Raw genomic sequence first — 15,664 nt, forward strand, 5'->3', positions numbered from 1 at the left:
TACATTTAAGGTAATTATCAATATGTATGTTCCTATTCCCATTTTCTTAATTGTTTTGGGTTCGTTATTGTAGGTCTTTTCCTTCTCTTGTGTTTCTTGCCTAGGAAAGTTCCTTTAGCAGTTGTTGTAAAGCTGGTTTGGTGGTGCTGAACTCTCTCAGCTTTTGCTTGTCTGTAAAGGTTTTAATTTCTCCATCAGATCTGAATGAGATCCTTGCTGGGTAGAGTAATCTTGGTTGCAGATTTTTCTCCTGCATCACTTTAAATATGTCATGCCACTCCTTTCTGGCTTACAGAGTTTCTGCTGAGAGATCAGCTGTTAACCTTATGGGGATTCCCTTGTGTGTTATTTGTTGTTTTTCCCTTGCTGCTTTTAATATGTTTTCTTTGTATTTAATTTTTGACAGTTTGATTAATATGTGTCTTGGCCTATTTCTCCTTGGATTTATCCTGTATGGGACTCTCTGTGCTTCCTGGACTTGATTAACTATTTCCTTTCCCATATTAGCGAAGTTTTCAACTATAATCCCTTCAAATATTTTCTCAGTCCCTTTCTTTTTCTTTTCTTCTTCTGGAACCCCTATAATTCGAATGTTGGTGTGTTTAATGTTGTCCCAGAGGTCTCTGAGACTGTCCTCAGTTCTTTTCATTCTTTTTTCTTTACTCTGCTCTGCCATAGTTATTTCCACTGTTTTATCTTCCAGGTCACTTATCCATTCTTCTGCCTCAGTTATTCTGCTATTGTTCCCATCTAGAGTATTTTTAATTTCATTTATTGTGTTGTTCATCGTTGTTTGTTTCATTTTTAGTTCTTCTAGGTCCTTGTTAATTGTTTCTTGCATTTTGTCTATTCTATTTCCAAGATTTTGGATCTTTACTATCATTATGCTGAATTCTTTTTCAGGTAGACTGCCTATTTCCTCTTCATTTGTTAGGTCTGGTGGGTTTTTATCTTGCTCCTTCATCTGCTGTGTGTTTTTCTCTCTTCTCATTTTGCTTATCTTACTGTGTTTGGGGTCTCCTTTTTGCAGGCTGCAGGTTCGTAGTTCCCGTTGTTTTTGGTGTCTGTCCCCAGTGGCTAAGGTTAGTTCAGTGGGTTGTGTAGGCTTCCTGATGGAGGGGAGTAGTGCTTGTGTTCTGGTGGATGAGGCTGGATCTTGTCTTTCTAGTGGGCAGGTCCACGTCTGGTGGTGTGTTTTGGGGTGTCTGTGGACTTATTATGATTTTAGGCAGCCTCTCTGCTAATGGGTGTTCCTGTCTTGCTAGTTGTTTGGCATAGCGTGTCCAGCACTGTAGCTTGCTGGTCATTGAATGAAGCTGGGTGCTGGTGTTGAGGTGGAGATCTCTGGGCGATTTTTGCCATTTGATATTATGTGGAGCTGGGAGGTCTCTTGTGGACCAGTGTTCTGAAGTTGGCTCTCCCATCTCAGAGGCAGAGCCCTGACTCCTGGCTGCAGCACCAAGAGCCTTTCATCCACATGGCTCAGAATAAAAGGGAGAAAAAGTAGAAAGAAAGAATTAGTAGAAGTAGAAAGAAAGAAAGGAGGGAGGGAGGGAGGAAGGCAGGAAGGAAGGAGGGAAGGAAGGAAAAAAAGAAAGAAAGATAAAGTAAAATAAAGTAAGTTAAAATATAATAAAGTTATTAAAATAAAAAAATAATTAAGAGAAAAAAATTAAAAACAAACAAAAAAAACCAGATGGATAGAACCCTAGGACAAATGGTAGACGTAAAGCTATACAGACAATATCTCACACAGAAGCATACACATACACATTCACAAAAAGAGGAAAAGGGGAAAAAATCATAAATCTTGCTCTCCAAGTCCACCTCCTCAATTTGGGATGATTCATTGTCTATTCATGTATTCCACAGATGCAGGTACATCAAGTTGATTGTGGAGCTTTAATCCGCTGCTTCTGAGGCTGCTGGGCGAGATTTCCCTTTCTCTTCTTTGTTGTCACAGCTCCCAGGGGCTCAGCTTTGGATTTGGCTCTGCCTCTGCGTGTAGGTCGCTGGAGGGCGTCTGTTCTTCGCTCAGACAAGACGGGGTTAAAGGAGCCGCTGATGCGGGGGTCTGGCTCACTCAGGCTGGGGGGAGGGCGGGGCACGGAGTGCGGGGCGAGCCTGCGGCGGCAGAGGCCGGCATGACGTTGCAGCGGCCTGAGGCGCGCCGTGCGTTCTCCCGGGGAAGTTGTCCCTAGATCCCGGGACCCTGGCAGTGGCGGGCTGCACAGGCTCCCCGGAAGCGGGGTGTGGATAGTGACTTGTGCTCGCACACAGGCTTCTTGGTGGCGGCAGCAGCAGCCTTAGCGTCTCCCGCCCGTCTCTGGGGTCCGCGCTTTTAGCCGCGGCTCGTGCCCGTCTCTGGAGCTCCTTTATGCAGCGCTCTTAATCCCCTCTCCTCGCGCACCAGGAAACAAAGAGGGAAGAAAAAGTCTCTTGCCTCTTCGGCAGCTCCAGACTTTTCCCCGGACTCCCTCCCGGCCAGCCGTGGTGCAGTAACCCCTGGAGTCTGTGTTCACGCCGCCAACCCCAGTCCTCTCCCGGCGCTCCAACCGAAGCCCGAGCCTCAGCTCGCAGCCCCGCCCGCCCCGGCGGGTGAGCAGACAAGCCTCTCAGGCTGGTGAGTGCCGGTCGGCCCTGATCCTCTCTGTAGGAATCTCTCCGTTTTTTCCTCAGCACCCCTGTGGCTGTGCTCTCCCCACGGCTCCGAAGCTTTCCCCTTCCGCCGCCCGCAGTCTCCGCCCGCGAAGGGGCTTCTAGTGTGTGGGAACCTTTCCTCCACAGCTCCCTCCCACTGGTGCAGGTCCCGTCCCTACCCTTTTGTCTCTGTTTATTCTTTTTTCTGTTGCCCTACCCAGGTACGTGGGGGGTTTCTTGCCTTTTGGGAGGTCTGAGGTCTTCTGCCAGCGTTCAGTAGGTGTTCTGTAGGAGTTGTTCCACGTGTAGATGTATTTCTGGTGTATCTGTGGGGAGGAAGGCGATCTCTGCGTCTTACTCTTCCGCCATCTTCCCGGAAGCCTGTCGTGACTATTTTTAAAAGGAAGATGCTGTAGAAGCTGATGTCTCACAGGTCAGGTAGCACAGGACAGTGGACCCAATGGACGAGCAAACCAGATTCTGGTTCTGCCACTAAGTAGCCGTGTGACTATGGACAGATCACTTACCCTGTCTCCTTTCCTGTAAAATGAAGAGCTTGAATTCACTGATGTTTAAGGTTATTTTCTTTCTCAAACACTGTGAGTCTAAGGTAAGTCTTCCCATTAAAATTGGCCCACTTTTAAGGCTCATTTTGATCTTTCCTTTTACCAAAGCCCAGGGGCAAGCATGTCCCAGGCATTTATTTCTATAGTTGCTGACTGATGAGAAATAGAGATTGGAATTGTCTGTGTATCAGTCACTAGGAATAGACCAAGTACATGTTTGGGCAGGGATAAGAATCCAAAGGGAAATCCTAGAAGCTGAAGAATATTCCCCCATCAGAAGCTGTTCTGGGGTTTCTCTGATACATTTGGAGGGTTCAGAACTTGCTTTGTTTTTTAATCTCTGCTAACTAGCCTCCTTACATGGACAGGAAACCAGCAAAACCACTGAGCTGTATAAATTCAATATATACTTTATTAGTAGTATTGCCAAGTCTGTGCCACCAATGTTGGTTCAACTAGTACCTGATCTTTCTTCCAAGAGCACGTTAAATGCCACCAAAGCTCACCTACTGCATATGACGAATTCCCCACTCTGTTGTTCTAAGCCAGGGGCCATCCCAGCATGGACACCTTGCTCTGGGGTGGTAACAAATGGTGGCTCAGTAAACGTAATCATGAAACAAGAGTTTCTGCCCTTCATCCTAAACCTCATCCACGCAAGTGCTTGGACATTTATAGAAATACAGAACAAAGGCATTTTGAATCTTTGTGAGGGTGGGTGTATTAATTTCTTGTGGATCCTATAACAAATTATCACAAACTAGGTGGCTTACAACAATAGAAACTTACTCTCTCAGAGTTCTAGAGACCAGAGTTCTGAAATCAAGGTGTTGACAAGGCCATGCTCCCTCCAAAGGCTTTAGAGGAAAATCCATTTTTTGCCTCTTCCAACTTTTGGTGGCTGCCGGCATTCTTTGGCTTGTGGCTGCGTCACTCCAAGTCTGCCTCTACCTTCACATGGCCATCTCCTCCTCTCTTGTATTTTCCTCTTCTGTATCTTATAGGGACACTTGTGATTGGATTTAGTGCCACCTAGATAATAGGATGATCCCCTCACATGATTCTTACATCTGCAAAACGCCCTTTTTCAAATAAGGTCACATGCACAGGTTCTGAGACATGGACATATATTTTGAGATTGCTACCATTGAACTCACTTAGTGAGCATAGAAGATAGAGGGGAAATTTAGAAAGACAAGCAGCCAACATCTGCACCCCAGTTCTATTCACCCATGCCGAATCAGGATAGCCCCGAAAGATATACCAGTCCTTGCCATTGAATTTCTGCAACTCTGTTAGCAGGAGTTGATAAATAAAGATGTGAGGATAAGAGCAAGAGTGATCCAGGATCCCAATGGTTTTGCATCATTTTTCTACTTAAATACACCAGGGGACTCTACACCCTCCCATTTGTAGTGGCTGGGCTGGTGATTCTCCATAAAGAAATTTTTAGAGAAACAAAGCAGGATGCGTTGGGACATTTAGCATGTGCAGCTTGAAAAAATCTCCAGGGTGATTCTATCACACCCTGTGCTTCTTGCCTTCCTCTTTCCTTGTCTTCACCTCAAAGAGGACATCCAAAATACCTTTATTTACCTTATCAGTCAAAAAATAACTTTAGTCAGTGACAAATATGCTTGTACCTCTCAAGTCATTTTTATTGTTTTTATTCATATTAGAAATTTAACATTGGTCCATTGTTACATTTTAGCCACACTTATATGTAAGTCATTTAATTTTTTCTAAAAGTTAAAAAAAAATATTTTGAATCAAACAAAATTTCATCTGGAGTGTAAGATGTTTACATGAAAGTTTGATCTTATTGAAATGCCATTTTCTCCTCCCTTTTGAGTCATTTTCTTTTTTGTTAAATTGAAGTATAATTGATTTACAATACTGTGTTAGTTTCAGTTGTATAGCAAAGTGATTTGGATATATATATATATATATATATATATAAAAAATATATTCTTTTTCAAATTCTTTTCCATTATAGGCTGTTACAAGATATTGAATATAGTTCCCTGTGCTATACAGTAAAGCCTTGTTGTTTATTTTGTACATAGTGGTGTGTACCTGTTGATCCCATACTCCTAATTTATCCCTTCTCCCCCTTTTCCCCTTTGGTAACCATAAGTTTGTTTCCTATGTCTGTGATTCTGTTTCTGTTCTGTAAATAAATTCATTTTTATTATTTATTAGAACATATAAATGATATCATATGATATTTGCCTTCCTCTGTCTGACTTACTTCACTCAGTATGATAATCTCTAGGTCCATCCATGTTGCTGCAAATGGCATTATTTCATTCTTTTTTATGGCTGAGCAATATTTCATTTTATACATATATATATACATTTATATATATACCTACATATGTATATATATATGTATATATATACATATATATACATTTTATACATATACATATATATGTATGTATATATACACATACATACATATATATATATATATACATACATAGATATATATATATATACATACCACATCTTCTTTATCCATTCATCTGTTGTTAGACATTTAGGCTGCTTCCACATCTTGGCTATTGTAAATGGTGCTACAATGAACACTGGGGTGCACCACCCCCTCTTCCCCCCCTTGGTATCCATAAGTTTGTTCTCTACATCTGTGTCGCTATTGCTCCTTTGCAAGTAACTTCATCTGTACCATTTTTCTGGATTCCACATATAAGCGATATTATATTTGTTTTTCTCTTTCTGACTTATTTTGCTCTGTATGACAGTCTCTAGGTCTATTCACGTCTCTGCAATGGCACTATTTCATTCCTTTTTATGGCTGAGTAATATTCCATTGTATAAATGTACCACATCTTTTATCCACTCCTCTGTTGATGGACATTTAGGTTGCTTCCATGTCCTGGCTATTGTAAATAGTTCTGCAATGAACATTGGGGTCCATGTATCTTTTTGAATTATGGTTTTCTCCAGGTATATGCCCAGGAGTGGGACTGCTGGATCATATGGTAGCTCTCTATTTAGTTTTTTGAGAAACCTCCATACTGTTCTACATAGTGGCTGTATCAATTTAAATTCCCACCAACAGTGTCGGAGGGTTCCCCTTTCTCCACATCCTCTCCAGCATTTATTGTTTGTAGATACTTTGATGATGGCCATTCTGACTGGTGTGAGGTGATACCTCATTGTAGTTTTGATTTACATTTCTTTAATAGTTAGCAATATTGAGCACCTTTTCATGTACCTGTTGGCTATCTGTATGTCTTCTTTGGAAAAATGTCTATTTAGGTCTTCTGCCCATTTTTTGATTGGGTTGTTTGTTTTTTTGTTATCGAGTTGCATGAGCTGTTTGTATATTTTGGAAACTAAGCCCTTGTCGGTTTGCAAATATTTTCTCCCAGGCCATAGGTTTTCTTTTGCTTTTGTTTATAGTTTCCTTCATTGTGCCAAAGCTTATAAGCTTGATTAGGTCCCATTTGTTTATTTTTGCTTTTATTTCTATTGCCTTGGAAGACTGACCTAAGAAAACACTGTTACCATTTATGTCAGAGAATGTTTTGCCTGTGTTCTCTTCTAGGAGTTTTATGGTGTCATGTCTTATACTTTAGTCTTTAAGCCATTTTGAATTTATTTTTATGTATGGTTTGAGGTATTGAGTCATTTTCACTTTGCTCTTGCAATCAGTGTAACTTAGAAAAAAAGAAAGAAAACAATCTCACTGTGGGAAAATATAAGATCAATTTTTTCACATCAGTTCATATCCATCTTCAACCTCATTCAGGTAATAAACTTTAAACTTCAGCCAGGTGAGCAATCAACACCATCCCCAGGGGACAGTGGATGAGCCAGAATGGCGCCCCAGGTCCCTGAACTGACAATTGGATGACTCATTTTATGGACTCTAGGGGCAGCTGTTTGCTGGAAAGAGACACTAATACAGTCACCTGCCTAAAACCCCACTCCCACACCAAGACACCCTTAGAACAAATATCAAAAACAGCAAGGAGCATTGTTTGTCTTCTCTTAGTTGTTTCCCCTTTCCAAGTTGCCTGTGATGTTGCAAAGTCAATCAAGATGTTCTGGCCAGAGCTATACACCCACTACACCTTGTTCTGTCTCCTTGTTCATCTCATCCTATGGGTAGAACAAATGTTAACACATCACCTGACATGATTAGGGATTCTTGGACAGAAGGTAAATTATGAGAGTTTGGTGGAAAATTTTTGTATCAGAAAAGGAAACTAAAAAGTTTTGTATGTGAGCTGAGAATTTAAACTCCAAACACTAACTACACAAGAAAGAAAGAGATCCACTAGAGGGAAGACAGCAGAAGCAAGAAGAAATACAGTCCTGCAGCCTGTGGAACAAGAACCACATTCACAGAAAGACAGACAAGATGAAAAGGAAGAGGGCTATGTACCAGATGAAGGAACAAGAAAAAAACCCAGAAGAACAACTAAATGAAGTGCAGATACACAACTTCCAGAAAAGAATTTCAGAAAATTGATAGTGAAGATGATCCAGGACCTCGGAAAAAGAATGTAGGCAAAGATGGAGAAGATGCAAGAAATGTTTAACAAAGACCTAGAAGAATTAAAGAACAAACAAACAGAGATGAACAATACAATAACTGAAATGAAAACTACACTAGAAGGAATCAATAGCAGAATAACTGAGGCAGAAGAATGGATAGTGACCTGTAGGACAGAATGGTGGAATTCACTGCTGCAGAACAGAATAAAGAAAAAAGAATGAAAAGAAATGAAGACAGCCTAAGAGACCTCTGGGACAACATTAAACTCAACAACATTCACATTATAGGGGTCCCAGAAGGAGAAAAGAGAGAGAAAGGACCGAGAAAATATTTGAAGAGATTGTAGTCAAAAAGTTCCCTAACCTGGGAAAGGAAACAGCCACCCAAGTCCAGGAAGCACAGCGAGTGCATACAGAATAAACCCAAGGAGAAACACACCAAGACACATAGTAATCAAATTGGCAAAAATTAAAGACAAAGAAAAACTATTGAAAGCAGCAAGGTAAAAATGACAATAACATACAAGGGAACTCCCATAAGGTTAACAGCTGATTTCTCAGCAGAAACTCTACAAGCCAGAAGGGAGTGGCATGATATACTTAAAGTGATGAAAAGGAAGAACCTACAACCAAGATTACTCTACCTGACAAAGATCTCATTCAGATTCGATGGAGAAATCAAAAGCTTTACAGACAAGCAAAACTAATAGAATTCAGCACCACCAAACCAGCTCTACAACAAATGCTAAAGAAATTTCTCTAAGTGGGAAACACAAGAGAAGAAAAGGACCTACAAAAACAAACCCAAAACAATTAAGAAAATGGTCATAGGAACATACATATCAATAATTACCTTAAACGTGAATGGATTAAATGCTCCAACCAAAGAACACAGTCTTGCTGAATGGATACAAAAACAAGACCCTTATATATGCTATCTACAAGACACGCACTTCAGACCTAGGGACACATACAGACTGAAAGTGAGGGGATGGAAAAAGATATTCCATGCAAATGGAAATCAAAAGAAAGCTGGAGTAGCTATACTCATATCAGATAAAATAGACTTTAAAATAAAGAATGTTGCAAGAGACAAGGAAGGACACTACATAATGATCAAGGGATCAATCCAAGAAGAAGATATAACAATTATAAATATATATGCACCCAACATAGGAGCACCTCAATACATAAGGCAATTGCTAACAGCTAAAAGAGGAAATTGACAGTAACACAATAATACTGGGGGACTTTAACACCTCATTTACACCAATGGACAGATGATCCAAAATGAAAATAAATAAGGAAACAGAAGCTTTAAATGACACAATAGACCACATAGATTTAATTGATATTTATAGGACATTCCATCCAAATACAGCAGAATACACATTCTTTTCAAGTGCGCACGGAACATTCTCCAGGATAGATCTTGGATCACAAATCAAGCCTCATTAAATTTAAGAAAACTGAAATCATATCAAGCATCTTTTCTGACCACAATGCTATGAGATTAGAAATGAATTACAGGGTAAAAAACGTAAAAAACGCAAACACTTGTAGACTAAACACTACGTTACTAAATAACCAAGAGATCACTGAAGAAATCAAAGAGAAAATCAAAAAATACCTAGAGAAAAATGACAGTGAAAACACGACGATCCAAAATGGTTAGAATGCAGCAAAAGCAGTTCTAAGAGAGAAGTTTATAGCTATACAAGGCTACCTCAAGAAACAAGAAAAATCTCAACTAAATAATCTAACCTTACACCTAGGGGAACTAGAGAAAGAAGAACAAACAAATCCCAAAGTTAGCAGAAGGAAAGAAATCGTAAAGATCAGAGCAGAAATAAATGAAATAGAAAAAAGAAAACAATAGCAAAGATCAATAAAACTAAAAGTTGGTTCTTTGAGAACATAAACAAAATTGATAAACCATTAGCCAGACTCATCAAGAAAAAGAGGGAGAGGACTCAAATTATAAAATTAGAAATGAAAAAGGAGAAGTTAGAACAGACACCGCAGAAATACAAAGCATCCTAAGAGACTGTTGCTACAAGCAGCTCTATGCCAATAAAATAGACAACCTGGAAGAAATGGACAAATGCTAGAAAGGTATAACCTTCCAAGACTGAACCAGGAAGAAACAGAAAATATGAACAAACCAATCACAAGTAATGAAATTGAAACTGTGATTAAAAATCTTCCAACGGGGCTTCCCTGGTGACGCAGTGGTTGAGAGTCCGCCTGCCGATGCAGGGGACATGGGTTTGTGCCCCTGTCTGGAAGATCCCACATGCCGCAGAGCGGCTGGGCCCGTGAGCCATGGCCGCTGAGCCTGCGCGTCCAGAGCCTGTGCTCCGCAACAGGAGAGGCCACAACAGTGAGAGGCCGGCGTACCGCAAAAAAAATTAAATCTTCCAACAAACAAAAGTCCAGGACCAGATGGCTTCACAGGTGAATTCTATCAAACATTTAGAGAAGAGCTAACACCCATCCTTCTCAAACTCTTCCAAAAAATTGCAGAGGAAGGAACACTCCCAAACTGATTCTATGAGGCCACCATCACCCTGGTACCAAAACCAGACAAAGATACTACAAAAAAAGAAAATTACAAACCAATATCACTGATGAATATAGATGCAAAAATCCTCAACAAAATACAAGCAAACAGAATCCAACAATACATTAAAAGGATCATACACCATGATCAAGTGGGATTTATCCCAGGGATGCAAGAATTCTTCAATATATGCAAAGCAATCAATGTGACACACCATATTGCAAACCGAAGAATAAAAACCATATTATCATCTCAATAGATGCAGAAAAAGTTCTTGACAAAATTCAACACCCATTTATGATAAAAACTCTCCACAAAGTGGGCATAGAGGGAACCTACCTCAACATAATAAAGGCCATATATGACAGACCCACAGCAAACATCATTCTCAATGGTGAAAAACTGAAAGCATTTCCTCTAAGATCATGAAGAAGCCAAGGATGTCCACTCTCACTGCTATTATTCAACATAGTTTAGGAAGTCCTAGCCGTGGCAATCAGAGAAGAAAAAGAAATAAAAGGAATACAAATTCAAAAAGAAGAATTAAAACTGTCACTGTTTGCAGGTGACATGATACTATACATAGAGAATCCTAAAGATGCCACCAGAGAACTACTAGAGCTAATCAATGAATTTGGTAAACTTGTAGGATAAAAAATTAATGAACAGAAATCTCTGGCATTCCTATAAACTAATGATGAAAAATCTGAAAGAGAAATTAAGGAAACACTCCCATTTACCACTGCAACAAAAAGAATAAAATACCTAGGAATAAACCTACCTAGGGAGACAAAAGACCTGTATGCAGAAAACTATAAGACACTGATGAAAGAAATTAGAGATGATACTAACAGATGGAGAGATATACCATGTTCTTAGATTGGAAAAATCAATATTGTGAAAATGACTGTAGTACCCAAAGCTCTACAGATTCAATGTAATCCCTGTCAAATTACCAGTGGCATTTTTTATGGAACTAGAAAAAAAGTCTTAAAATTTGTATGGAGACACAAACGACCCTGAATAGCCAAAGCACTCTTGAGGGAATAAAACGGAGCTGGAGGAATCAGACTTCCTGACTTCAGACTTTAAAGCTACAGTAATCAAGACAACAGAATTACCATATGATACAGCAATCCCACTACTGGGCTTATACCCAGAGAAAACCGCAATTCAAAAAGACACATGCACCCCAGTGTTCATTGCCGCAATATTTACAATAGCCAGGTCATGGAAGCAACCTAAATGCCCTTTGACAGATGAATGGATACAGAAGATGTGGTACATATATACAATGAAATATTACTCAGCCATAAAAAGGAACAAAATTGGGTCATTTGTTGAGACGTGGATGGATCTAGAGACTGTCATACCGAGTGAAGTAAGTCAGAAAGAGAAAAACAAATATCGTATATTAACGCATATATGTCGAACCTAGAAAAATGGTACAGATGAAACAGTTTGCAGGGCAGAAATTGAGACACAGATGTAGAGAACAAATGTATGGACACCAAGGGGGTAAATCCACGGGGAAGGTAGTGGTGGGGGTGTGATGAATTGGGCGATTGGGATTGACATGTATACACTCATGTGTATAAAATTGATGACTTATAAGAACCTGCTATATAAAAAAAAAAATAGAAAAAACCTATTTATAGAAAAGAAGGAAAGTCTTGATCCTATAATGTATTAGGGAGAACCAGGACTTATCAAAAACTCTGGCTTTAGATCTCCTTTCTACCATGTGCTTGAACTCCATTTACCTTTCTGTAACAATAAGAATTTACCAGGCTTTTGGGAAGATCAAAAGAGATATTATATACGGAATTTTTTAAAAATGTGATTAATAGTTCTAATAATAGAATTAGTAATGGGTGTAAAATACCAAACTCCAGAATGTCTTTTGTCAGATATACGAGTGTTCATAGAAAAATATTGAGATCATTTATAGCCTGGAATAAGCAATCTTAGTAAAGCACAGACTTTAATCTAGATAATGGCAAAGTGCCACGTACTAGAACTAGCACATAAGCAAGGAATCACCAGTACCCTCAGGAGGGAATGATGGAATGCATGAATGAGAGGGTATGTGAAAACCCAGAGTAGCTGAAGTCATGTAACACCCTGGAAAATTGAGGGCCCCTGGGAAAAGAGGGTGGCTAGGTGTTAAGATCAGGATATACACCATGGAAAGGTTGAAATTGAGAATATCACAGTTTTAATGAGAAAAGGTGCAACTGACAGTAGAGCCCCGTGATGACAAAGGTGAGAGAAATTGTTCATTTCATGGCAAAGTCTTGTTACTGTGACTTATAGGAGAGAAAAAATGAGGTCAGAACTGTGAGGTGATTATATTATTTAATCCTGATTACAAAATACTGAATGCATTTTCTTCCACATTCAAAAGGAGAACAAATAGAATAAAAATGAGTTGGGGAGAGGTGTGGGGGAAGGATTCCACATATTTTGTAGACTGAGGTTTCAAATATCAACCATCTCTGTGTGTGGAATCTTCCATAGCCCTCCATTTCTTTTTTTCTTTTTTTTAAAAATAAATTTATTTATTTATTTTTGGCTGTGTGGGTCTTCTTTGCTGTGCACAGGCTTTCTCTAGTTGCGGCAAGCGGGGGCTACTCTTTATTGCGGTGAGCGGGCTTCTCATTGTCGTGGCTTCTCTTGTTGCGGAGCACGGGCTCTAGGTGCGCGGGCTTCAGTAGTTGTGGCACGTGGGCTCAGTAGTTGTGGCTTGCGGGCTCTAGAGCACAGGCTCTGTAGTTGTGGCTCGCGGGCTCTAGAGCACAGACTCAGTAGTTGTGGTGCACAGGCTTAGATGCTCCGTGGCATGTGGGATCTTCCCGGGCAAGGGCTCGAACCCATGTCCCCTGCATCGGCAAGCGGATTCTTAACCACTGAGTCACCAGGGAAGCCCCACCCTCCATTTCTTATATCTAGTTTTAATTTTCCTCAAATCACATTCTGGATCCCTCGCTGATGAGCTGCCGCCCCCTGTCTTTTTTTTATTATTATTATTCAAACAGAAGTCACAAAAATTATAATCATCCTCATCAGTTTACTCAGTCCCATGTAATTTTTGTTTTTCATCTTATCTTTTGTTAGTGCCGCCCCCTGTCTTGATGGGCTTGTTGAAACCTTCCTCTTCTAAGCAGTTCTCTTCACACAGATCTTTTCACACATTGGGAAGGAAGTGTCTAGAAAACCCCAGAGATGGCCTCCTCTCCCCCCGCCACCCCCAGCACTTTCAGTTTCTAGCTTCTCGTCAACTGCAGAAAGGAACTCAAATCCCGGGCTTGGGGTCAAGGTGTGTTTTTGTGTGTTGAGAGGGATCTGGGGGCTGGGAAAAAAAGAGAGCAGGACATTTCTATCTTATTTTTCCTATGCCAAGGAGTATCTTTCTCAGCCATCAAGAATGTTTTATTTCAAATTTCATATGTTTTTAGCAAAGTGAGTTTTCTTTTGCTGGTTTATACTCCTTTTATATGAAAATAGAATAACCATTAGAAATAGTAGATGAAAATAAGATCTCTTTGAGGTGACAGAGTTGGAGGTACAGGAAAAATGAAAGGACTTATATTGTATTATGATGTGCATATTAAATATTATCCTAAGATCCAAATAAGACCCTAGGAAGAGATCTATGAAAATACTTCAATTATCTACAAGTTCATTAGACAAAATGTAAATTCCTCCGAGCTTATCCTCTGATTTGGTATAGTTTATGCAGGCTAAGTGAATAATATCATAAGCAAATGTAAGATAAATTTGCTATAAATGCTATATAAAATGGAATAACAAAAACACATGGCGTCAGGACTGTTTGTTGTTCTATATTATCTACATCCTATCGCCATTCCATTAGCATCAAGAAGTCAAAAACTTACAGCAGAACAAATTTCAGAAACACATAGAAAGTCATAGGTAATTTCCTCATCCATTAATGGTTAAGCCATCAGAGACCATGCCAAAGTCAAAACTGTATTTGTGCAGGAGCTATTTGATCAGATAACCAGGAAGAGGTTTGAAGGTTCTAATTTGTAGAATGATGGTGATTTTCAAGCCTGTCTTTGAAGACAGGGTACCCAAAAGCCTAACTGATCAATATGCCTGGAGAGTTCAAGGTGCCACAGCATTTGGGAGGTGGGTCTTTACTGGTTAAGTTTACCAGTAAAGTTTTACCAGCTTTAAGTTGCTGTGTGACGTGGCTTCCTCTACTTCAATTCACCCTAGAAGAGAGCACCCAGTAGGAACCAGGAAAGAGTGCAGAGCAGCAGGTGCCAGAGATCCCAGAAGAGGGAATGATGATACACAGTGACAAATGCAGAGGTTTTCTGCTAAGATGCCCAGGTCAGCCTCCTGAGGACAAAAGGCCACATTGACCTGCGTCAAGGAAAGCCATGCACACACAGCTCCCGGAGAGACCCCACTCATGCCAGGTGTTTTCTTCCTACTATATTTCACCTCACAACACGAGGTTGGGGTGGTCTGCAGTTCCCTCTCCACCTTCATAAGTCACTGACAAAAATGTAAGGGGTTGTCACAGTCGGGGCTGCCACCACTTCTCCCACTGCCAGTTCCTCCTCCCTACGCTTTGCCCAGCCTGCAGCAGCCTGCTCCCACCCCAAGAACTCAATTTGTGGTGAGAAGCACGTTCCCGCATCCTGTTGAAGAGGGGCCTGATGCTCCCTTCAGCATCAGAGGCTCAGCCAACTGGAATCCATCACAGCCCATTCGCCATGAAGTAAACATTCCGTTAAGCAAGGAACTCTCGAGGATAGATTCATGACTGGGTTCAATGCTCCTTAAGAGGCTAAGGAAATCTTTTTTCCTACTTTCATCTGTGTGATCAGTCATGAAGAAATTCAAGTAAATTCATCCTGTCAGCCATATGTTTAATAGCGATTATGGAAAGAAATGTGCAGGCATTATGGGAGTGCTTATTTGGGTATGGGGTGGCAGAGGGGGATTGTTTTTGAGGAAGAAAATAAAACCAGGTCCCTGCTTTTACATCTCCTTAAGAAAACAGGGTACACACATTAAATACATAAATTATGATTCATTAAGTACCTAAATATTTAGACAGTGTTAACAGGGATGAAAAAAAGTTTACTGCAGTTTCAGTGTCTAGAGTGGAGCTTGCCATCTACTATCTTGTGAAGCATTGTCATAAGTACTGTGTTTTCAACCATTAACTCTATCTTGACAACCGAAAACAATTAAAGTCATTTTATTACATAATTTCTAACAATAGAAGTTCTAAGAAAATTTATTTTCAGACAAAAATAATCCCCCTCCCCCCCAAAAAATCCCTTTTCCAAGTTTACTGGGTATAGCAGATCAAGTCACTTTG

The sequence above is a fragment of the Leucopleurus acutus genome (genome assembly GCF_964270905.1).
Source record: "Leucopleurus acutus genome assembly, chromosome: 3".
Taxonomy (NCBI): domain Eukaryota; kingdom Metazoa; phylum Chordata; class Mammalia; order Artiodactyla; family Delphinidae; genus Leucopleurus; species Leucopleurus acutus.